This window comes from Dipodomys merriami, unplaced genomic scaffold (assembly GCF_024711535.1).
Source record: "Dipodomys merriami isolate MVZ:Mamm:240054 unplaced genomic scaffold, mDipMer1.0.p SCAF_7, whole genome shotgun sequence".
In the NCBI taxonomy this organism is placed as follows: domain Eukaryota; kingdom Metazoa; phylum Chordata; class Mammalia; order Rodentia; family Heteromyidae; genus Dipodomys; species Dipodomys merriami.
Window position 1 is genome coordinate 40,504,021 of NW_027206290.1, and position 24,058 is coordinate 40,528,078.

The 24,058-nt window shown below is 43.6% G+C and overlaps 1 long non-coding RNA gene across 1 annotated transcript; it reads left to right on the plus strand.

Annotated features, from left to right (window-relative positions):
• The first annotated feature begins 1,180 nt into the window (after positions 1–1,180).
• Positions 1,181–8,788, plus strand: LOC138817077 (uncharacterized). The gene is made up of 3 exons (XR_011368765.1): positions 1,181–1,294; positions 3,088–3,484; positions 7,829–8,788. It is a non-coding gene; the product is annotated as an uncharacterized lncRNA (long non-coding RNA).
• The last annotated feature ends 15,270 nt before the right edge of the window (positions 8,789–24,058 follow it).

A 24,058-nucleotide genomic window follows, 5' to 3' on the forward strand; every position in this document is an offset into this window, starting at 1 on the left:
ATGGTGTGCGAATTAGAAAACCACAGCTTTGTTGACACAGGAAGAGAGGGGAGGCCAGAGGCCAGCCTCCCTTCCTGGGGTACTGCTTGCTGCAGGCCAAGTTGTTAAGCTGTTGGCAGCTGCTGGCCAGTGAGAAGGCGGGGTGCAGGTGAGAAGCAGGAGATGGCCACCTGGTGATCGGAGGGAAGGGTGGGGTCAGTGCTCCCCAGAGCCACCAAAGGCCCCTCTGAGGCCTTCCTACCTCATTGTGGCTTCCACCCTCTGTCCCAACCTCCAGATGGGACTGAAGAGGCTGAGGCTGGAGCAGCTGCTGGGGTGAAAGGAATCAGTGTAGGAATCAGGCAGGCTGGTTCCCCCAAAGGTTCAATTAGATCATGGTAGCCAAGTGGAGAAACAAAGCATGCTTGCTCGCTCACTCTCTATTATCTCTTTCTCTTCCCTCTCCCTTTTCTCTGTCTCCCTGTTTCTCTCTTTTTTTTTTGTCTCTCTCTGTTTCTCTTTCTGGTTTCTTTCCATTTCTCTCTCTTTATGTCTGTCTGTCTGTCTTCTCTCTCTCTCTCTCTCTCTCTCTCTCTCTCTCTCTCTCTCTCTCTCTCTCTCTCTCTCTCTCTCACACATATACACATACAGCATCATAGATCACATTTATTCAACAATTATTTTGTGAATAACCCCATCAATAAGAAACAATCTTGGTGCTGGGCATTGTCCAGAGTGCTTGTCTTAGAAAATGGGAAGGGAATAGGAAATGGAAGCTAGAACATCCACCCTCCCCCCCCCCCCCCCACTGCCACCCCCTACCCAGAGTCTCTCTGGCGGGAACTTGCTGGGTAATAGCAGCAGGGGGAAAAGCAAATTCAAAGGTATTTGGATTTGGATAGCAAAAACACTCTGTCTATGGAACCAATACTGCTTCTCTGACCTACATTCCACTCACAGGAACAAAGCAGGGCAGGGCAGGGCAGGCCTCTGAGCTGAGCCTGAGATGGTGGGCCTGGCGTGATGCCCGATGCTTGGCACGGTCCCATAACAAGTGTTAATGTCTCTTCTCGGTGTTGTCCACAAGTATGCAGAAGTATACTTTCAAAATAAGTGTGCTGAATGCATAAAACCCACATCCGCCCACCAAATACACTGGGTGTTTGCTTCTTGCTTTAGGAGAGTGTTTTTGTTTTCCTTGCAAATCGATGAACACCTCGGAACGACTGCTCACTCACAAGGATTTGACTTGCACATGGTTCAAAGCTGCACAGGCCAACAGAGGGAGACGGAGCCGTAGAGATGTTTTCCAAATGTGAGTAAATTTAATTTTGATTAGTTGAATCAGATACTAAATTTCCTTGGAGAGCTGGATATTTGAAAGGGCCCCAAGGTGAATTCTTTTGGTAAAACATAAACTCTTTCTGAATGGTGAAAAATTTGCAAGGAACTTGATGACAACTTCTTCCAGCCAGAAAGTAGTGTGTGTCGTTTCCCAAGAGTGGATTCAAGGCAAAGTTCAGAGAATTGCACAGGGAAGGAAAAGGAAAGAGCAGGTTAGAGAGACGGGAGCGGGGGGAGGGAGAGAGAGAGAGAAAGAGAGAAAGAAATAGAGAGACAGAGAGAAAGAGAGAGAGAGAGAGAGAGAGAGAGAGAGAGAGAGAGAGAGAGAGAGAGAGAGAGAGAGAGAGCGCAGATCTTCAAACAAATCAGTATAGATGACTAACCTTAGCTAGAAACCAAATGGTTTCCAGACACATAAAAATCACGCATCCCTGTGATTTTATTGGGGAATTTTGATGTTGAGTGTCTTTCAGGTGTGTCTTAGCTACATTTTAGACATTAAAAAATGCAGTACAGACTGAATTTGGAAGGAAAAGGAAACCCAGAGAGAGAAGGGGAAGTCTGAAAAGGAAGGAAAGTAGGAGATTGCAGCGCTATGGGCATCTTGTGTCAAGAGAGACTTTCATGAAGGTTAGCCTGGACACTGAGCTAGTTGAGATGAGTCAAGTTGAAGGAAGTGTAAGGAATGTCTCTTGGATCTGGCGATAATAAGACCACTGGAAGCCAATGACCATCTCTTTCCATTGTGACAGGAAGCTGAATGCAGAAAGAGTTGACCCACGTCATAGATACTGTTACAGACAATTTCTAGTGAGGAAGTCAGAGTGGATTCTCTTGGAGAATCTGAATGCAAGGCAGCAGGTCTCTGCTTTGGAGAAAACCAGTATGCTCAGAGGTATCTGACAGAGTGACAAACATATTCAGTTGTGAAAAACATGAGCCTTCGATATAGCAAGGAACTTCAACTTGTGTGCATATGTATTTTTCTTGCAAGTAAATTCTAAACTTCTGTCAGAAATGTAATTCTGAATGTCTTTGTGTTACTGTTTATCCTTGTGGCACTATGATTTCCTGAGATTATATTTAGACAACACTAAAGTTCTAGTCTCTGTGTTCTTGACATGTAGGAACCAGTAATTCTATATGTATTCAGTGGTGGTTCACTTTATTTTTGTCTTGATAGACGGTTTCTATTATTATTTTTAAGTAGTTGTACAAAGAGGTTTCAATTCAACATGTCAGTTTATGAGGACAATAGCACTGATCAATATCACTCCTTTCATGTTTCTCCCCCATCTCCCCCAACCCCACCTAGCTTCATTTTCACAGGTGGACATTGAATATGATGACTGCATTTGTGCATTCTTCCTCTCTCCATTCATCTGCCCCTCTCCCCTTGACCTCAGCCCCCTCAAACAACACAAGTTCAAGCTTCCTGGGAGTCATTTTATTAAGCTATAAGTTTGTTGTTCAAAGGATCAACAAATACTTATTGACAGATCATTGCTTTGAGCCCTGGACCTCCAACTAGGCTGAATAGGTCATGTATCTGAACAACTGCTGGATGGAAAGAAATAGATAATAACTTACATATGATTGATGTAATACATGCTATATGATGAGTGGGAGCAAATTCTTAGAAGAACGTAAACAAAAAAGGAATTGGACCTGCTTCAGGGTATAGAGTTTGATACCAAGAAGCAGGGATAAGGAGCCATGGACCCTCCCTTTTCTCTTACTGTTCTCATATGCCTATTTTCTCAGGTCTTTAAATAAAGCTCTGCTTTGAAATCATCTTCCAAGCTTGAAAAAAAAATTCTACCAAGAGTGCAAACTTGTCTAACCACTCTGGAAAGCAGTACAGAGGTTCCTCAAAAGACTAAACATAGAGCTCCCCTATGACCCAGCAATCCCACTCCTGGGCATTTACCCAAATGATCACAAACAAGGCCACACTAAAGCTACCAGCACAACCATGCTCACTGCAGCATTATTTCCCATTGCTAAGATATGGAACCAGCCCAGCAGCCCCTCAGTAGATGAATGGATCAAGAAAATGTGGAATATATACACAATGGAGTTCTATGCTTCCATCAGAAAGAATGACACTGCCCCATCATAAGGAAATGGAAAGACCTGGGAAAAAATCACATTAAGCAAAGTAAGCCAGATCCAAATTAAAATATGTTATGTCTTTATGTAGTTTTTTTGTCCTTTTCTCTTAGTTTTCTGTGCCTTGTCTTGTATATAACTGTATTCAATCTGTGGAAGGGAAAGGGAATCAGAGAAACAGTAGGGCAAGGGATGAACTAATGTAACATTGATATTCACTTGGCACTATGTTGGATATGAGCCTTACAACTTAGGGGAAGGGGTGTAGGGAGGGGTAAGCAGGAGAAAATGAGCAAGGGGGTAACAGTTTAAAAACAAAGGTGTTCATTACCTTATTTATATTACTGTAACCCCCTGCTCATCACCTTTTCAATAAAGATTTTTTTAAAAACCCAGCAAGTCTAATACCTGGCCCATAAATGCAAAAATAAATATATAAATGTTTCTCAAATGAACAAGACACCACACAGGACATGATGGGGTGGAGGTGGGCTGGAGGAGAGGCAGATCCCTTCGTGTCAGTGAGTGCCCTGGTGGCTTTTGAGATTAGGATGTATGACCTTTTTTCTGAGCTGGCCCTAGCCTCACAGTGAGGCTGGGTCATCTCTGTAGAGTGCCATGCACTATAGGCACATCTGCTTTCAGCCTATACATGTATCACAGCAATTCAAGCTGACCTGTCAACCAATACTACCCAATGCAGCTTGGGCCATCAAGAAAGTTGATTAACCTTTTTTTTTCCTAATCTCTAACCTGTTATGTGTTGCCTGTGAAATATTGATTGTAGGGCTTTGTTAGAAAAGAGCATCTTGTTTTTTTTAAAACAAGAACCTTGTAAATAAAAATTAATAAGGTACAATGAAAAAGTGTCTTGTCATAAACCAGGAAAAATCAGGTCACATGCATCTTAGCAAATACTTCACTAAGGTTCTTCATCTCAGAATATTCGTGTTTCAATACAATCACTATACATTCAGAGAATTGTCTAAATTGTCTATCCCTAAGTACTACTAAAATGTCTAATACAATAAATAGCTTATTTTAACCATCCATCTATTGAGGGAGAGTTGGTCCCCTGGCTGGCTAGTCAGGGATAGACGATGGCGGCTGGGGTCAGCTCCCAGGTGGCGGGAGGAGGAGATGGTGAGATGCTGTGTGTCCTTCATGGTCGTGGTCCCGAGCATGACCTTGGATCCAACCACAGGGAAATTCCTTGATGGTGCTCTGAGATGGGGAACCAATCAGACTCCCTGCAGGGCATGGACACCTTCAGCCAGGGGCCGGGGCTCCCCCTTAGCAGCGGGAGATGAGGGACCCCATGTACAGGAGCCTGAGAGAGTCTGTGGACACCTGGCTTACACACGGTTTCTCACGCTCTTTCTTTTGCTTGCAAGCAGTCCTGCTTTGTCCTCTTTAAATACTTTCCCACCTGTTAATTTTATTATTATTATTGTTATTGTTATTATTATTATTATTGTTAGGCAGAGAAAACAAACCAGAATCTGAGAAAATATCACACCGCCGACCATTTCTCAGGCTCTAGAAGTTGTTCACTCCAGCATATTTTTAATTAAATAATACGGTAAGGATGGTGCTTCTCGGGAAAGATAAAAACAAATGAACCAAGCATTTGGTTCTTTTATTTATCCCTACATAAGACATGTAGACAAGCAAACCGGGAAGATTGGAACACAAGACCGATGTCTCTGACTCCTTTTCCATACTGCAAGTGTACATTTGCAAGACTGTGTTATTGCTTTGCAAGGACTGGCATTGGTCCCATCCTGTTCACACAAGGTTTGCATAGATTCATGTGGTTATTTCTACTTCCTGTGCCAGAGCAGAGAGCAGCAGGGCTGGAGAAGAGCTGCTGCGCGGATGCTTACGGATTTAGGGCAGGGTGTTTATGTCACTACGCAACACAAGAGCCCAATAAACCAAGCAAGAGGACATACTTGAGTGACCACACCATAACCCATTCAAATAAACACCCTGGCTGGATTTATCTGAAAGCTTCATGTGTGCAAGGCTGTGTGTATGTGCATGTGTGTGTGTGTGTGCGTGTACATACATGCCCATGTGGTCATATAATTTAATATGTGCAGCTGTGTTTATTCAACTTTGGAACATTCCACATGCACATAAGCACACTTGTGGCTGAAGGTCATTCATAGCTTTATTCTTGGAAAGAGTAGAAGGAGAAAAATTGACCAAGCCCTGAAAGCCAATTCATACCAGCTTACATACACATCAATGTAGAGAGACACTCAGATTTACTGCTGCAATATAGAAGTGTGTGTGTGTGTGTGTGTGTGTGTGTGTGTATGCACGTGCACGTGTGTGTGTGTGGTGTACTGGGGCATAAACTAAAGGCCCGAGAGCTGTTCCTTCATTTTTTTCACTCAAGGCTAGAGCTCTACCACTTAAGCCACACCTCCACTTTTAGCTTTTTTCCTCTATAGTTACCTTTGAACCTCGATCCTCAAATCTTAGCCTCCTGAGTAACTAGCCATCAGAGGACACTGGCTGGAAAACTTATTTTTATTGAATTTTTTCTAATATAAAAGATGTTGTCACATCTCCTTATATGCTATCACTATATTTCAATTGCTTTCATCCCCTCCCTCACCTTCCCACCCCTTCCCTCTAAGAAATAGTGCCCTCAACAAGCTTCCTTGTTCTCTTTTCATAGTTGTGAACCATCTATTGTGACACTATCCCATCTTCTTTACCTTCCTCCCTCCCTCCCTCTTTCTTTTTTTTTTAAATTTTATTTTATTTTATTTGAGAACATACTGTACAGAGGGGTTACAATTACATGGGCAGGATAATGCGTACATTTCTTACCAAGCATTGCAGCCTCCTCCTTTGTTTACCCTTCACCTCCCTTCCCAGCCTCCCCCCTCCCCCCCACCCAATCATACCCCCCTCCCCCCCCCCCACACAGACATTGTAAAGCTGGTTTTGAGATGACATTTTGTACTTCTCATTGTTGCAACAGGTCCACCTGAATCCTTAAACGACTTGTTTGTCCCCATCTCCTCCACATGTTATACTGACATCAAATATAGTGAAAGCGGGGGTTACACTGTGGGGGAGGGACATACAAAGCAACAAAGAAATAATCTTATAAATGCGTTAGAAGACATGCATGAAAGAAACGAAAACATTAAAATACATATTTAAGGGTTCATTTTCCTAACATCACATTATCTGACCTCAAAACTTTATGCTAATAAGTTTGAGAACTTGACAGAAATGGACCTTTTCCTAGCAAATATTGACATGCCAAAACTAAACCAAGATGAGTTAAACCAGCTTAACAGGCCCATATCAAGCATTGAAATAGAAACAGCAATAAGAGACCTCCCAGCTAAGAAAAGTCCAGGACCAGATGGTTTTACAGCGGAATTTTACAAGGCCTTCAAAGCAGAGCTCACACCAATACTCCTCCAACTCTTCAATGAAATTGAAAGAGAAAGCTCACTACCGAACACATTCTATGAAGCCATCATAACCCTCATCCCAAAACCAGGCAGGGACTCATCAAAGAAAGAGAACTATAGACCCATTTCTTTGATGAACATTGATGCAAAACTTCTCAACAAAATTTTGGCCAATCGACTTCAACAATTCATCCAAAAAATCCCTCCCTCTTTCTTTCCCGCTACAGCCCGCCGGCCCCAGAGTCTTCTCTCCAGTCAGCAGCTTTTGTTGAGTTTCTCAGTGTTGCTCTCAGGGCTCTCTGTGCGGCTTTCTGCTTTCAATGCATTAGTCATGTGTCCTCTTTCTCCAGTCTCCTCCTCTCCTCCGAAGTCATCACTTACCTTGGTTCACATCCTATTTCTAACCACGTAAGTAATTATTTATATGGACCTTTGCACTTACATGCATGTCCACGAGGTGAGTATCATTTAGGTCTTATTTCCACACATAAGTGAAAACAAATGGTGTTTTGTTTTCACTGCGCTTGGCTAGTCCTACTAGCAGGAAATCCTCACATTGTGTCTATTTCCCTGTGAGTGACAGGTACTAAGAAGCTATCACGACAGTGACAGTCACCAATGTGACCACAGGGGTGAATTTGCAGAAAAAGCTGGAATGGTATGGGAGGGGGAGAGCATGTGGAGCCTTAGTGCTGATGTGTGTGCAAAGGCTGATGGCATACACCAGGACGGCCTGAGCCTAGCACAGAGAGCCATATACGAGGAACCCACCAAAGAAAACTTTGTCCTGTCAGGAAGACAATACTCAACTGCATCATAAACCAGAGACTGAAATCCTTCTTTTGTGCATTGGTTATTTTTTAAGCATGTAAACAACGATGAAGAAAGTAAAAATCTTTCTAGAAACGTATTGCCTCTTTTCTCTAACTCTCCTTTTGCCGCCTCAGCCCCTTGGAGAAGGATGGAAGGCGCTGGATTTCCTGACTGCTGCAAAGTTTGGAAGCTAAAATCGAGGGCAGCCAAATGCTGGCGAGAAACATTTGCACATGGAGCTCTCCTACCCTGCTGGAAGGAGGATAAAATGACTCAAACAGCAGAACAACTGTTTGGCGATCATAAACTTAAACATGCACCTCCTCTATGATCCAGTAGTTCTACCCATGTGAAATCCAAATACTGGTCTACAAAAGCAGCTGTGTGAGAATGCTTATGAAGCTTTATTCATGGAACACAAAAATTAGAACCCAAATGTGTACCAATTGTGATATAGAATATCACAGAATAGAATATTACTCAGTAGGAAAGAAGAACCATCTACAGATACTTGTGTAAGACATGGATGAATCCCAAAGCATTGAAGTGGGGAAAAAAGCAGAATAAAATAAAAATGAGTACATTGTGTACAATTCTAGTTGTATTTAGATTCAAGAATAAGTGAAACTGCGGTGATGGAAAGAATGATTGTCAGCAGAAGTAGTAGAGTCAGCAGAGGAGTAGTGAGTAGGAGACAACAAAACTCTTTTCTTGATTAAGGTGTGTGTGTGTGTGTGTGTGTGTGTGTGTGTGTGTGTGTGTGTGTGTGTGTGTGTGTGTGTGCATGTGCGCCTGACACATGCTTGAACTCAGAGTCTTCTGCTCTTGCTTGGGTTTTTTGCTCAAGGCTGGCACTTTACCACTTGAGCTATACCTCCAGTTTAGCATTTTTGCTGCTTAATAACAGATGGATTCTCTCAGATTTTTCTGCCAGGCTGGTTTCAAACATTGATCTTCAGATCTCAGCCTCTTGAGTTGCTAGGGCATGATTAAGATTTTATACATAAGAACACACAGTTGCTAAAACCCTTTGAAAAGTGTGCATTTTGTTTTGTGTAACTCTTACGTCGATGGAAATAAATGAGATGATTAAAACCCCAGTGGTTTATCCTCTGAGGATTCAATTCGAATTCCATTTAATCTGAGAATTAAATCAAGTTCTCTTTCCATGGCCTCCAAGGCCCTGTGTGCTTTAAGCTGTCATTTTCTCTGTTATTCGTCTCCCCTGGCACATTCCTTCCATGGCTTCCTCCATCATGTTTTCATGGGGTCCCCTCTCCTGCTGGGAATCATCCTTCTCTGTTAGGCTGCACAACCAGCCCTCACACAACTCCCATCTTTTGTCAAAGAGTGCACCCCAAACTCCCTTCCCAGGCAATAGCATGTGTGCCCAGCGCACACACACATGCGTGCCCCACACATGCCTGCTCACCTCCAAAGCACGCGTTGCTCCCAGGCTATTGACTTATACATTGAGTCTTTCTTCCTCCCTTGGCATACAGAGTTCCACAGCTCAGACCTATGTGCTTTTTTAATTGATCCATCTTCTAATGAGTAGAAAAAGATCTATGCATAGATACTCGATACGTATTTGTCAAATGACTTGAAGGAAAGAAAGATAGCTAGACATAGGAAGAGGTGGACAACATGGGCCCCCTCATGGAGATTCTTGTTCCCAGAGTGCCTTGGGCTTCTCCTCAAATGCATCTTCTTCCCATAATTCCCTGGATGCCCACTGAACCAATGAAAAGAGCCAGGAAGTATATACAGAAGCCATCAACCAATCAGGGGAAAGCCCATGGGAGGAGATGCAGAAGAGCCCCCCTCCCACTTCCCCCCCCCCCACTGTAAAATCCCTCTAGGGGAGGATGCCATCTTTGGGGTGTCTCTCTTTAGGAGGGTCTTCTACTGTTTTCCTTTGACTTTCAAATAAACTTAGTCTGCTTTAAACACTGTTTGGCCTTTTAATCCTTTAATGGGTGAAGAAAACAAGGTGGTATCAGACTGAATTGCTGTGTAGAAGTTGAATCATTGAGTGGAATTGTAGAAGGAATGCAAACACCAGCTGGGAGATGAGGAGTTAGATATATTCTCCACTTATCTACTGTTGCACGAATAACTGTCCCTGAGCTGATGACTAAGATGAATTACTTGCACATGAACATCTTGGGGAGGCATCAACAGCAACAGCCAGGCTGTGCTCCACGCGCTTGATGGGGGAAGAAAGCTATGGGATCTCAGCTGTGGCATCACAGTTTGGATCTGGGCCCTGCACCTCTCCTGGTGGAGCAGGAGACGGGACTTAGACGCAGCCCTTCCACCACCGTGTCAAGTAAGCAGTTGCTTAGCCCAGGTTTAATGGGAGAGATCGTAAACTCTACCTCCTCCGAGGCTGAGAGCCATGGAATTTCAGGGTCATTTTTTACAACTGCCACACAAGACGAGCTTTCAGGTATATTCCACTGTTGCGAGATTTATAATCAATCAGTGATTCGTTTTATGGCAGAGGTTTTCAGGAATTACTTAACATGAAACTAAAGCCGTGCTATAATGGTCACTAGCTAATAATCCTGATTTTTTTTTTTTAAAAAAAGCTCTGACTATGTACCAGGAATGATGTGAGAGCGATACCTTTACTTTTAAATGTATGAAACATGTTTATATTATGTATACCAGGCTCTGCTGTTGACAAATGAGGAATAATACCTAATTTAATTTTCATAAACACTGTGCCATTGTTATCCCAGTTCTATCAAAAAACCGTATCATAAAGATGTTCATCTCTGCCCAGTCTCAGGATGGAGCCAGGGTTGGAATCTGCAGTCTGATTTAAAGCCAATGCCCCCAACTTCTGGCTTATAGCTTCCTTCTCTTATTCCAACCAGTAGGCATACAGGGTAAGTAGTCGTGTTATTCCCATTTGACGGAAGAGGAGACTGAGGTTTAGAGCAGCCTGTGGTCTTCCCACGGTCATTTCTGCATGTCATTTACACTGCTGGAGTCCTCTGAGCACAATAGCAAGGGAGATATATAGAAATAGAGTCCAACCCTGAGTAGTGGGTTTGATGTCACGGGACTAGCAAATGCTGGGGCTGGGATTCAGATTCAGGTGTTGGTGGTTATGAAGCCAGAATCCTTACCCTGTATTTTCCTCATTATTAAGGTTGTGGAGGCAGGGGGAGGAAAGAAGGATGGAGAAGCTCCCACTAGAAACATAATCCTCTCTACACTATAGCTCCTCACTAATCTTGGAAAGAAGCTGAACAGAGATTCGGCTATAGACTACTAGGAAAGGTTTTTGATCTATTGTTAGAGCATGAACTCTGTCTCCCTGTCTTCTCGCTGTCCTAAGACATGGCCTGTTTCCCCACCTTTCAGCCCAACAGATGGGGGAGGCAGGGGAACTGATGGAGGAGGCAAGGGAAGGTGGTGAAAGTCAGCGCCTACCCAGGGACCTATTGTGGTTCAGTCAATTAATTGCCCGCCCTGGGGGGGAGGGGGGAGGGAGAGGGGAAGAAGAGTAAGGAGCAAAGGAAGAGATGGAAAAAAAAATAAAGAGAGAGAGAAATCAATCCAATCTTCCCAACCTGTCAGGATGCCCCTGGCCTTTTCCTATGAAGACGTCCCGCGTGGCTCATTTGGAGCCATTTACCGAAGGCTTCTCAGCTTTCTTCGATTTGCACATCTGCTTTCCTCTTTCTTCCCTGCATGGGCCTGGCTTCCTGGATGCTCGGCCATCCGCCTTTGATCCTGGTGCCTCTGGTTAGCGGCAGCATGCTGTAAGTCACCCGCCTCCTTCAGCTCATTCTGCCCAATGATGAAATCTACATGCCTTCCTTCCTCACCCTCTTTATCACAGTCCCCTCCTCCCTCCCCCCAAAGTTGACATGAGGCAGACCAGCTTTCTCTAATCCACAGAGACTCAGAGAATCCACTAATCCCTTACCAGGAACCCAGGCTGTGGGGCATGTGTAATCCTGGAGTTATTATGTTAATCCTATAAAGCAACCACCCTAAAAGTTCAGAGGCCCCAAAGAAATCAGGTGACAGTTAATGGTAAGTTCCATGTGGATTTCAAGCACAGTTAGGGGCCCAAGGGCAGTTTTCCCCATGATTTTGGGCCTTCACCAACACTATCAAAGACCTGATTTCTATCAACTTCATTTCTGCTACTTGATAGGGAATGAGCTGGAAAATACATTCAAGATGAGCTACTCTGGGGTGGGGGTTGGGGGTGGGGGACACAGGGATAGCTTGAAGAGTAAGAAAAGTTGATTGTAGAAAGTTTGCAGAGAATATTCTTAAGGATCTTATCAGAATAAATAAGCAAACAATTTACAATAAACTTTATAATATCATTATTTTTTGTTTTTGTTTTGTTGTCAATCGTGGGGCTTGAATTCAGGGTCTGGGCGCTGGTCCATGAGCTTTTTCACTCAAAGATAGGGCTCTATCACTTTGAGCCACAGCTCCACTTCCAGTTTTCTGGTGGTTGATTGAGGATAAGAGTCTGACAGACTTTCCTGCCCAGGTTGGCTTTGAACTGAGATTCAGCTCTCAGCCTCCTGAGTAGGAAGGATTACAGGCATGAGCCACCAGTGCCCAGCTGGTATCGTTAATTTTTAAATAGAATCAAGATATAATATAAAGAATGTATATAAATGGTATACGTAAAATATAATTTAAACTAAAACTTTTTAATGTAATTCAACATGCCCACAGATTATTTTCTCAAGCAACTGAAATATCTTTAGGTGATATTCCCACTATGTAGCACTTGTATTCAAATGGTTCTTAATGATAGTTGAGGATAAAGGTGAATGTTAGACCATTTTTAGACAAATAGTAATGAATAATGGGGATTTTATTATATTCTTTTATACTCTATAGGGAAAATATGTAAAATATTTTTTGAGTGGTCAGGAATTAACTTCCTATATTTTAAAGATTATTCATTATTGGAAAGTCCCTGAAAGAAACCTTATCTTATTATTATTAACTCTTGAAATCCCAGAGGACTTTCCATTGTGTGCTATGCCTGACCAACATCCACCTCCAACTGCACGTCAGCCTTGGGTTGTTTCTGTTCTATGGGGTATTTCTCCAAGCCTTTCCTCCCCTCACTTAGCTGGGTAAAAAAAAAAGGCTACATAAAAAGTTTTGGGGACTACTTAATAGAAGAGTGCATAGCAATTTATTTTATTATTTAGTTATTTTTCATCTTATTTCTTTCTGATAAAATATATGTGATCATTCATTGTCAAATATCCTTAGGACTTTCTCTATGTATCGCATTTGAAGCCTCTCATGCCATAGTCACTCACAGAAAATGAAGAACAAACCTCTATGGATGATGAGTAACAAAACTTATCACCATGGATAATGAAGGATAAACCTTACTAACCCAGCAAGCTATAAGAAGACCACAGACAATGAAGAAAAACACCTTGTGTTTTTATGCTTTGTTAGTAAGAATAAAAGGTGAAACACCTACACATTATCTCCTCTTTAAAAAAATGATGTATCTTGACTGAGATAGCCAAAGTTTAATTATGAAACAAAACAATAAAATAAAGGAATAAAATAAGGATACTTGGTGGTAGGGGCTTTCACCTAGCTCCAAAAAGCCAAGAGGTGAGATAGGCCATTCTTTGAATTGCAGATGTATCATGCTGTTTAGCTCCAGGAAAATTTTGCTACAGAGAATGCTTGCCCCTGTGTGGTTTGCTTTCAATGGGCTTGGTGTTTGCCTTTCAAAGCTTGTGCGAGCTACTTACTCTCTGGGCTGCAGGTCTTTGGGACAGGAGTCCACCTGCAGTACCGGCTTTCTAATAGTCTCCCAATTCGAGCTCTCCAGAAGTGGCTTCTCTGTTTCTCGTGATTGAATTCCCGTATAATAGAACCAAGAAGGATTTCTTTTGGTGCACATTTTCTAGGTTGTTCTGTGGCCTGTAAATTGAACCACATCTGAAGGGCTGAGTTGAATCCAAGGAAGGGAAGAAAACAGAGACAGAGCAGAATAGAGATTCTGAATGCTCTGAATACCTCCTTTCCTCTAAAAATGTCTCTGTGTATATCCTCACCCCAGGTGGTGCATGTAGGAGGCTGGGCCCTTGGAGTTATGAGATTATAGACGGTCCCTAATGACTGGAATTTACTGAAGGGGACCCCTCTTCCCCCCACCCCAGAGCCACCTGCTCCTTCTACTGCACCAGGACTTTTGGCCAGATACCACACCCGACCTTCCAGATCTGAATTAAAAACACAACCCTGGCGTTCCTCAGCCTCCTTGTTGACACAGCATTTTGTCACAGCAAACCAGGTGGACTGAGTCAAGTGCTTGAAGCGGATAGCAAAGCACATGAGGAAGGATGGAGTCTGAGAGAGAAAGCAGAGCATCTACCCTAGCGGTGTCAATTAGCATGTACTCAGAGCAGACTTCCTCCCCAGAGGCAGATATTTCCAGAAGGTTCTTTGAAGCCCAGAGCTCCCCCCATGGAACCTGAGGTAGGCTGTCCTCACCTGGCCCAGGCAGGGGTTCCACTTTGCTGACTCCATCATGCGCTGCTGATGGTTAGGCCCGTCTTTGAGCCTCATTCCTCCTGAGGACTCCCCAGAGAGAACTGTCAGTCAGTGAGGTGTTCCGGGCCATAAAAAATGACCCCCTTCCTGGGGACTAGATTATTTCACCTGGAAAACGCAGGCATCCATTCTTCCTCCAAGCATTTGTCAGGGTGACAGGACCCCGTTGCTCTCCACGATGCCTCTGCCCCCTCCGTTGCCTGGTCCCTGGGAGGTGGGGCAATCCTGTAGTCTCTCCTTTTCCCTACTGCCTACGCACCCCAGGAGGGTCTGAACTCTAAGAGCCACGATCTATGTGTGCAGTTCTCTCTCAAGAGAAGACCTTTTGGAGATAAATAGTTCTCCACATTTCCTGCCTGCCTCCCATGAACCAATAAACCTAACAGCTGGTGTCTGCCACCTTCCAGGGTTGCAGGGGAATTTCCCGTAACAGAATAACCACCTCCCTGCCTCCCCCCAGCAACTCCTTGGAGGTAATCAGTATGAATATTATTCTCTCCAGTAGCTAAGAGGAAGATGGAGGCCTGGGACTCTCAACGGGTTGACAAGCGGACGCCTCTCAGCCATTAGGTAACTTCTTCAATTCAACTCATCTGCTTTCTTATCACCGCTGTGAGGTCACATTTCCCCCCAAATCTGCTTGGCCCTCAGCCCTCAGCATCATCTGGGGCTCATGTTAAATAACTTCCCTGACCCCTCTCCTAAAAAGCCTCCTGCCCAGTGGTCTGAGATAGGACCCAGGAATCTGTGTTTAATTATCACTCTACGTGATTTTTGCCTCTTTTCTTTTTTGGTCATATATAACATTCCAAGAGACTATTACCAGTAAGAAAAGTTAAGAACACAGTATATTCCCTTTAATTTCTACACATAATCTTGTGGTTATAATCATGCCTTCTTATTGAAAAAGAATCAATATGAAAGGCCCAGATGGGAAATCTCAGTTCAACTCTAACTCATACAGGTAATTAATTTCTTTTATTCCCCTAAGTTTCCCAGTCATCCTTTATCACTTAAACAATTAAAACCAAAGCTCCTCATCTATAATTTCAATGATATGCATAAAGTTTAAATCAGTAAGTCAGTTGTCATGTGAAGTCTTCTACTAGAAAGTGTTCAAAGTAAACCCTGTTGTCCTCTCCAAAATCATTTGTTTAATCCTTTTCTTTAAACTGTTTTTGTTATCTTTGAGTAGTTGTAGAAAAGAGTTGTCATTCAACAAAGCCATTTATGAACACAATGTATCTTGATCAATGTCCACACTCATTTTATTTTTAAATTATAATTTTTTATTTATATATACTTCTTGTTTCCCTTTCTTGGAGTTCATTTTGATAAACCTCATTTTATCCTTACTTTTAAATTGTTCATTGTAAAGATGCTGTACAGAGGGGTTACAGTTACCAAAGATGGGTATAGAGTATCTTTCTTTTTGAACAGTATCACCCCCCTCCCTCATTTTCTCCCAGCAAAGTCATTTTAAATGTAAGTTCATCTGCAACTCATCATCCTAGGCTCATCTTCCTAGTTGCTCCTTGGGTTTTGGCTCTCCTCACTCTGTTCACTCTGTAATTGTTATTGCTGGTCTCTTGTTACTCTGCGTCCTTCCCCCCTCTTTCTCTTCCTCCCTCTCTTTCTCCCTCCCTCCCTCTCTCTCTCCCTCCTGCTGAGACTAGAAGTCTCCTCTCTAATGGCTCTCTGGTTACCACCCTGGGGATAGCACAACCCCTCCCCCATCCAGTCTCTTACCTACTATTCCAGAGGCCTTGTGCTGGATTTTTGTCACTTGCAAGAGGAAGCACCAACTGGCATGTGATCTGGGGGTCCCCCACCAGTCAGGAGGGGTGCAGGCTCCGTGGCTCCTCTCCCCTTCGTCTCACCTGCGGGCTGTCAGGCTAGGGAGGAGCTTGGGGGCAGACCATATGTGAATGAAAAGCAAACAGTTCAGTTGCTCATAAGGTCCACAATAATTCAACATCTGGTTAGTCTATCAATCTTATTCTCTGGAAAAAAGAGAGCGAGAACAAGAAAAAGACCAGTGCCAAATGGATCAAAGACCTCGGAGTCAAAGCAGACACCCTGAAAACATTGCAGGACAGAATAGGAGAAACCCTAGGGCTCCTTGGCACAGGCCAAAATTTTCTTAATAGAGACCCAGAAACATAACAAATCAAAGAAAGGTTGGACAAATGGGATTACATGAAGCTGCAGAGCTTCTGCATGGCAAAGGACATAGCTAGCAAGATCAATAGAAAGCCCATGGATTGGGAGAAGATCTTCACTAGCCATACAATGGACAAGGATCTCATATCTAAAATATACCTGGAACTCAAAAATATTAAACTCCCCAAATACAAATCCTCAAAGGAACAACTGCCCAATAAATAAGTGGGCTAAAAACTTAATGAGAAATTTCTCTGAAGAGGAAATAAGAATGGCCAATAGACACATGAAGAAATGCTCAATCTCTCTAGCCATAAAAGAAATGCAAATCAAACAACATTGAGATACCACCTCACGGCAGTTAGAATGGCTATAATCAAGAAATCTAATAATAACAGGTGCTAGAGGGGATGTGGCCAAAAGGGAACCCTACTGCATTGTTGGTGGGAATATAAACTTGTTCAACCACTTTGGAAGGCAGTATGGAGGTTCCTCAAAATATTTCACATAGAGCTCCTCTATGACCCAGCAATTTCACTTTTAGGTATTTACCCAAACAATCACAAACAAGGCCATACTAAAGCTAAGATGTGGAACCAACCCAGATGCCCCTCAGTAGATGAATGCATCAAGAAAATGTGATATATAGAGATAGATAGATAGATAGATAGACAGACAGACAGATAGATGATAATGGAATGCTCTCTTCCATCCGAAAGAATGACACCGCCCCATTTGTAAGGAAATGGAAAGACTTGGAAAAAATCATATTAATTATATTCATTGAAGTAAGCCAGACTCAAAGAAACATAGTCCCATGATTTCCCTCACTTGCAATAATTAGTATATGTCTAGGACAACATTAGCAGATGAGCAGAATACTCAATAGCTATGTATGTATGACCATACAAGATAATACTAAGAGCTGGACTCCAGTGGCTCATGCCTGTAATCCTAGATACTCAGGAGGTTGAGATTTGAGGATCATGGTTCAAAGCCAGCCGGGGCAGGAAAGTCCAAGAGACTCTTATCTCCAATAAACCACTAGAAAACCGGAAGTGGCGCTGCGGCTCATGCAGTAGAGTGCTCGCCTTGAGCTGAAGAGTGCAGGGACAGTGCCCAAGCCCAGAGTTCAAGCCCCATGACTGGAAAAAAAATAAAAAAGAAAGAAAGAAAAAAAAAAAGATGATACTAATCTAAATGAACACCAAGACATGGACACAAGAGGTTTTACTTTGTTGTTGTTGTTTTTAATGTAGTACATGGTTTCTTTTTTCTTTTGTGTTTCCCCTGTATGGTTTATCCTCTGTTGTCACTATTTGATTTTGGTATCCTGGTATTGTATATACGTTTATCTGAATTAGGGAAGGGAAGGAGAACAACAGAATGGTGAGACAAAGGACAAGAGAAAAATGAATGCAATAGCGATATTCACAAAACGATATGTTGGAAATGATCTGTACAACTTGGGGGAGGGTTGGGAGGAAGCACGGAGGGAGAAAAATGAGGGAGGGGGTAACAAGTTCAATAAGAAATGTGCTCACTTCCTTACTTATATAACTGTAACTCCTCTGTATGTCACTTTGACAATAAATTTTTTAATGAAAAATGGAAAAAAATAAATTATCATTGACATCTGCAACACTGAATATGCCATTTTCACAGCTGTTTTGTTTACAAAAATCACTGTTGTGGCTAGCAGAGTGTGGCATGTTCCACTTGTAGTCTGTAAGTGAAAGGAGGCAGGAGGATCCACCGGCCACTGTGAAGCCACTGAAGATGCCAGTCCATTGATGCAACTGCAAGAGCAACATTTCAGCTTTCCACCGCACTTCAAAATTCCGGTTTTCTAGTGGTTTATTGGAGACAAGAGTCTCATGAACTTTTCTGCCCTGGCTGGCTTTGAACTGTGATCCTCAGATCTCAGCCTCCTGAGTAGCTAGGATTAAAGGCATGAGCCTTTAATAAAAAATTTTTAAAAGACTAGTGCATGGGTATATGAAAGTATACAAGGTCCAACATGCCATGTTTTTTTTTTTTTAACATTTCAATAGTGAAAGTACAGTCATGATGGTGAATTTCAATCTTCCAAAGATTTAACCCAATCTCCAGGATTCTTTAATATCATGAGCAGTTACTAGCCAGATGTAGCACAATCAAACCTCAGGAAAAGAAATTGATTTACTGTCCCTAGATCTAATTCTTCCTACTTGGTACTTACACACTGCCACACAAAAATCACTTTCTGTACTCTAGATGTATTCTCTGCCATCTTGACTCCATTTTCATTCCATTTCGTTTCATTTATCAGGATTTTCCTTTCTCTCCTGTCTATAAGACATATCTCAACAACTTCTTGTTTCCTGAATCTTCATAACACTTAATCGGTAACTGGTTTATAACATTTGTGACTCTTGTTCTTGCATTATTTACTTTTCATACTTTTATCCCATATGATTAGTAGATAAAAGTTATATGTCTATATATAACTGTATATGTCTATATATATACTGCACTTATTTTTCTTCCTTAATTCTATTTTCATTATTGTGTAGTTGTATAAGGGGTTACATTACCATGTCAGGTTATGAATACAATGTACATTTTAAATCTTAAGTTGTTATTATAAAGCTGATGTACAGAGGGTTATAGCTACATAAGTCAGGCAATGAGTACATTTCTTTTTGGACAGTGTCACTCCTTACTCTCTCTCTTTTTTTTTTTTTTTTTTGGTCCAGTTGTGGGGCCTGAACTCTGGGCCTGGGCGCTGTCCCTCAGCTCTTCAGCTCAAGGCTAGTGCTCTACCACTTGAGCCACAGCGCCACTTCCGGCTTTTTTCTTTTTGCTTATGTGGTGTTGAGGAATTGAACCCAGGGCCTCATGCATGCAAGGCACGCGCTCTACCACTGAGCCACCTTCCCAGCTCCTCCTTACTCTCTTTATAATGCACTTTTACAAAGCATGGAAGTCAATGCCTGGAGTGAAGGAGACACGCAATGCCATTTGCACCATCTTCTCCTACTTGCTTCTGACATGAGAGGTATTTATCTAGAATCTAGGACCCCAAACTCTGCACCTGAGGCCCTGGGGGGTCTTAGAGTAAGACAGAACAACAGACGGTGCAAGTTAACTATGAACTTTGCTTTGTCAAGAAGAGAATAAAAGTCAAGTATTGGTGGCTCACGCCTATAATCCTAGATACTCAGGAGACAGATTGGAGGATGGTCGTTTAAAGCCAGCCAGAGCAGAAAAGCCCATGAGACTCTCCTCTCCAATTAACCAATTAACCAATGGAGGTAAAGCTCAAGTGGGAGGGAGAGAATCAGCTTTGAGTTATAAAAACCAATCAATAGTCTTTGGTTTAAACCCCAGTATTGGCACAAATTTAAGAGGGGGAGCGGAGAATATAATCATCTAGAAAAACAAAAAGCATAACAAGTGAAGAGATGAATTTGAACTATCTCTCTCGGGTGGGAGGAGTAGGCTTTTGCCTGAGAACATGGCTGGGGCTTGAGCTGCTGTGGGGGGTGGTCTGCTGCTGTTCTCTGGATTTGCTGGATGGTCCCGGGCTTCCTAATGGCTGTACATCTCCAGTTCTTCATCACCAGATGGGACAGCAAGGTTGCAAACCGTAAAGTGAGTGAAGGCGAGTCTGCAGGCCGGGAGCCTGTAGTTTTCTCGTCCAGTGCGATGTTTCCAAGCTGTAGTACACCAAGGTGTTTGACTTGATAGCCTTCTTTCTCTTTGGCTCTTGGTTAGTTTGGAGCATTCAGAGCTACAATTTGATGTTCACAAGTTAAAGATGTTCAGGACCTGAGGGACTGAACCAACTTGCTCTGTCTTCCCTGGGGTTCCATAACTCTGAAAACAGGGTAAGTCTCTTCTTGCAGGCTTTTTATTTTGGCTAGCTTTAAACAAGAAAGAGCAAATGGTGAATGGGATGAAGCAAGGTAAGTGTTAGCTATTGAATGATTTGGCAAAAACAGGTGTTACAAACCCTGTCATTGGCCATTCTACACCCTTCACGATCCATTCCACTCTGTGAATTTCAGAGATTGTCGGGCAGGTTGTCCCCAGGGTCCCATATCCCATGGGGACCCTTATCCTCTGCTCAGGGCCTGAGCAATGCACGGTTGACTTGCTTTGTTCTGTGTGTGTATGTGTGTGTGTGTGTGTGTGTGTGTGTGTGTGTGCGCACACACGCAAAAGAGAGAGAGAGCAGATATGAACATGCAAGTACTAGGGCTTGAACTCAGGTCCTTGTGCTCTTGCTTGACTTTTCTGCTCAAAGCTGGTGCTCTACCATTTGAACCACACTTCTACTTCAACCCTTTTTCTGATTTACTAGACATAAATCTCTTGGATATATCTGCCCAGGCTGGTTCAAACTAGGATCCTCAGATCGCATGCTCCTGAGTAGCTAGGATGACAAGCATTTGCTACCACGGGTGCCCAGTTAACTTGCTTTATTCTTTATCTGAGGAATCATATCATCCTATGCGCTCTTGAAAGTTGAAATGTGAGAGGGGAAGGTTTCCAGTACATTCCTGAACACTCTATTCACCTTTCCCTTTCTTAGACCATGTCCTTCTCTCGAATCCCTCCCACATTTGTGTTCTCTTCTTTATTCTCTTCCTCTCACTACATTTACAACTGTTGACGGACCCTAAGTATATCATTTGTTTATTGTAAAGAATATCAGCTTGGGCACCAGTGGCTCACACCTGTCATCCTAGCTACTCAGGAGGATGAGATCTGAGGATTGTGTTTTGAAGCCAGTCTGGGTAGGAATGTCCATGAGACTCCTATCTCCAAGTAACCAGTAAAAAAAAAAACCCAACTGGAAATGGAGACGTGGCTCAAGTGATGGAGTGCCATCCTTGAGCACAAAGGCCAAGTGAGAGCTCAAGGCCCTGAGTTTACACACACACACACACACACACACACACACACACAATGATGCATGGAAAGGAACTAGCCCACTGGGATGCCACAGGGTGGTGTAAGGTTCCACTTTCCTGAGGCCTCATCACAACACCCAAGAAGGACGAGCTGTGCTAGAGGTGGAGGCAGGTACCCCGGCTGCCCGCCCCCCCCTCCCGCCCTCTCCTCCCTCTCTCCTGCTCTCTCCCTCAGGATGGAAGGCTATGTTAAAAGATTCTCCTTTGCTGTCAGACGCGATTCCTTCTCACACAGCAGGCCGTGCTCAGAAATAACTAATGACAATGCCATGTCTTAGATGAGGCAGAACACCAACACTGGCTTGTGTCATCATCCCTCTCAGCCCCTGAAGTAGCCTGCGTGGACCCAGGATCCCAGTCAGAGAATGGCCACCTGGGAGAGCAGGCCTCATCCAGCCTGGTGAATCCATTGCTTACATCCCTTGGCAGCCATTTAATATTATTACTTTCTCTTTTACTCCAAAGTGGGGTCCCCCCACCTGCCATGTCTCCACGTGAAGCATGAGCAAGCTGGGGGAAGGGTCAGAGGAGGAAGGACTCTCTGTTCTCCTTGGTCCAGAGAAAGTGTGAGATGACCCATGTGGGTTGTTCCCAGTTGTTACATCTAGAGTGAATTTGGCCTGAAGATATTGACTAGTCAATAATTAAGGCAGGGTGTTAGTGCACTTGGGCTTCATTCTGGAGAACATCTAGTATAAGTCACTAGCCAGACAAGGTAGCAGGCATGTGTGTCCGGAGCTGGTGAGAACAGAGCTGGACTTTGTTGGGGGCAGCGGGGACTCTAGGAGGAGACAGTGGAAAGCAGGAAAGTTCTTCTGAGAAGTAGTGACTTTCAAGGGAAGAGAGACCTTCAATGCACACGTTTCCTCCCAACAGACACAGTTCCAGGAAAGGTTATCTTTGTTTTGTTTTGTTGTTTGTTTTGCTCTTTTTTTGGGTGTATTTTTGTTTTGCTTCTACAATTAGGTAAAAGAAAAATAATGTTTTGGCAAAGGCCGGGATATTTATTTCAAGAATGCAACTGCTACATGGAAAGAACAGAATGCACAGGAAAATTAACTGTAAAGAAAAAAACCAAAAAGAACTTGTTGGATGTAGAACAGGAAGAGATGGAGACAAATGAGGTAGTGAACAGGTAAGACCAGCCCAAAGGGAAAGACATTCATTTTTTATTGCCATGCAACTAATTATTAGGTTTAGCAGCTTAAATTAGGGTGCATTTGTTGTAGGGTAGTTTCTGGGCGTCAGGAGCCTGGCTCAGCCAGGCCTGGGCCACATTCCTTTCTGAACCTCCAGGTCTGCCTTCCCATTCCCCAGGTGTTGGCACCATTCCGTTACTATGGTTACAGGGACTGAGATCCTGTCAGCCAGGGATTGCTTCTAGAACCCGGACACCACTCATTTCCTATCCCTAGGCCCAGGACTGGGCTGGGCCTTCTTCCCCCCACCCCCCCGCCCCTCCACCCCCTCCCCCGCAGGTCTGCTTAACTTCTTCAAGCTCAGCAGCACACAAGGGATGCAGAGCAGTCAGGAATCCCTTTGGCAGCTCCTTTGGTCATTGTTGATGAGCAAAAAGGAAGCCATAGGATGCATAGATTGAAGAGGAAAGGCAAGGATGGGTGTGGCAGAGGTGAGTCACCCTGCACAGCTGGCTGTCAGGGAAGAGTGGTCATGGAGGAACTCAAGATAGCAGTGATGGTGCTAGCATGATCATGAAGTACTGAAGAATCGTCCTTCTTTGGTCCTCAGGACCTCCAGTGGCATTGCCTACTGACCACAGGGATATGTCCACCACCAGCACTGGACCTAGCTAGCTGGGAACGTCATAAGTGCCTCTGCTCCAGCCGAAGGCTCTGAGAGGCAAGTGTGCACAACACCACACAGCCATTCATTCTGAAGTGGCTTGGGGGAGACAGAGTCAGCCTGAAATAAAGACGGCAGTCCAGGAGTTCCGCACAATGGATGCTCAGTCTCGGCCTGTGGGGTGGACTGAGGGAGCAGCGCCTGGCGGCAGCCCTGCATCTCAGCCAGCAGACAGATGATGCCCTGGTTCGCAGACTGCGCTTCCCAAGCTCGACACGTTTACCGAGGCTCTGGGTTTTCAGCAATGAGTGAGCTCTTTGTCGCATCTGACAGTGAAGACTTCCACTCCCTGAGAAAACCACGAATTCACTGATGATCGGTTTCAGAGTCTTGGTGCAAGAATTCTAGGAAAAGGAGTCTATTCCTTTTAAATCTGCCAAAATCAGTGAGCTAGTCAGGAGGAAAAAAAATCAATGAGCTAGGTAATCTGCAGGCTCTCTCTGAATCCATGAGATCTATGGAGATTTCAGACTAAGGCTGAGTCAGAATGTTGGCTTCTGACTCCAGCACTAGGCACCCTCCCCCCCCCCAAAAAAAAACAAACTACGTAATTTCCTCAAGATTTAACTCCCTCAAGAAAGTGGTCATGGAATCCCCACACCGGGAGAAGATTTGTTCTGAGTGTTAAGGTTAATTTTTCTGCAGCCTAGCTCCCCAAAATGTTTGATAGGATCCAGCCACCTCCAGCCAGATGCCTAAAACCATCACTCCAGGCAGAGACTCGAGGGAGCAATTCAAGTCACAGCCTGCCAGGGAATAAAAGATACAACTCTAAGGACTTGATCTCAGCCCTAC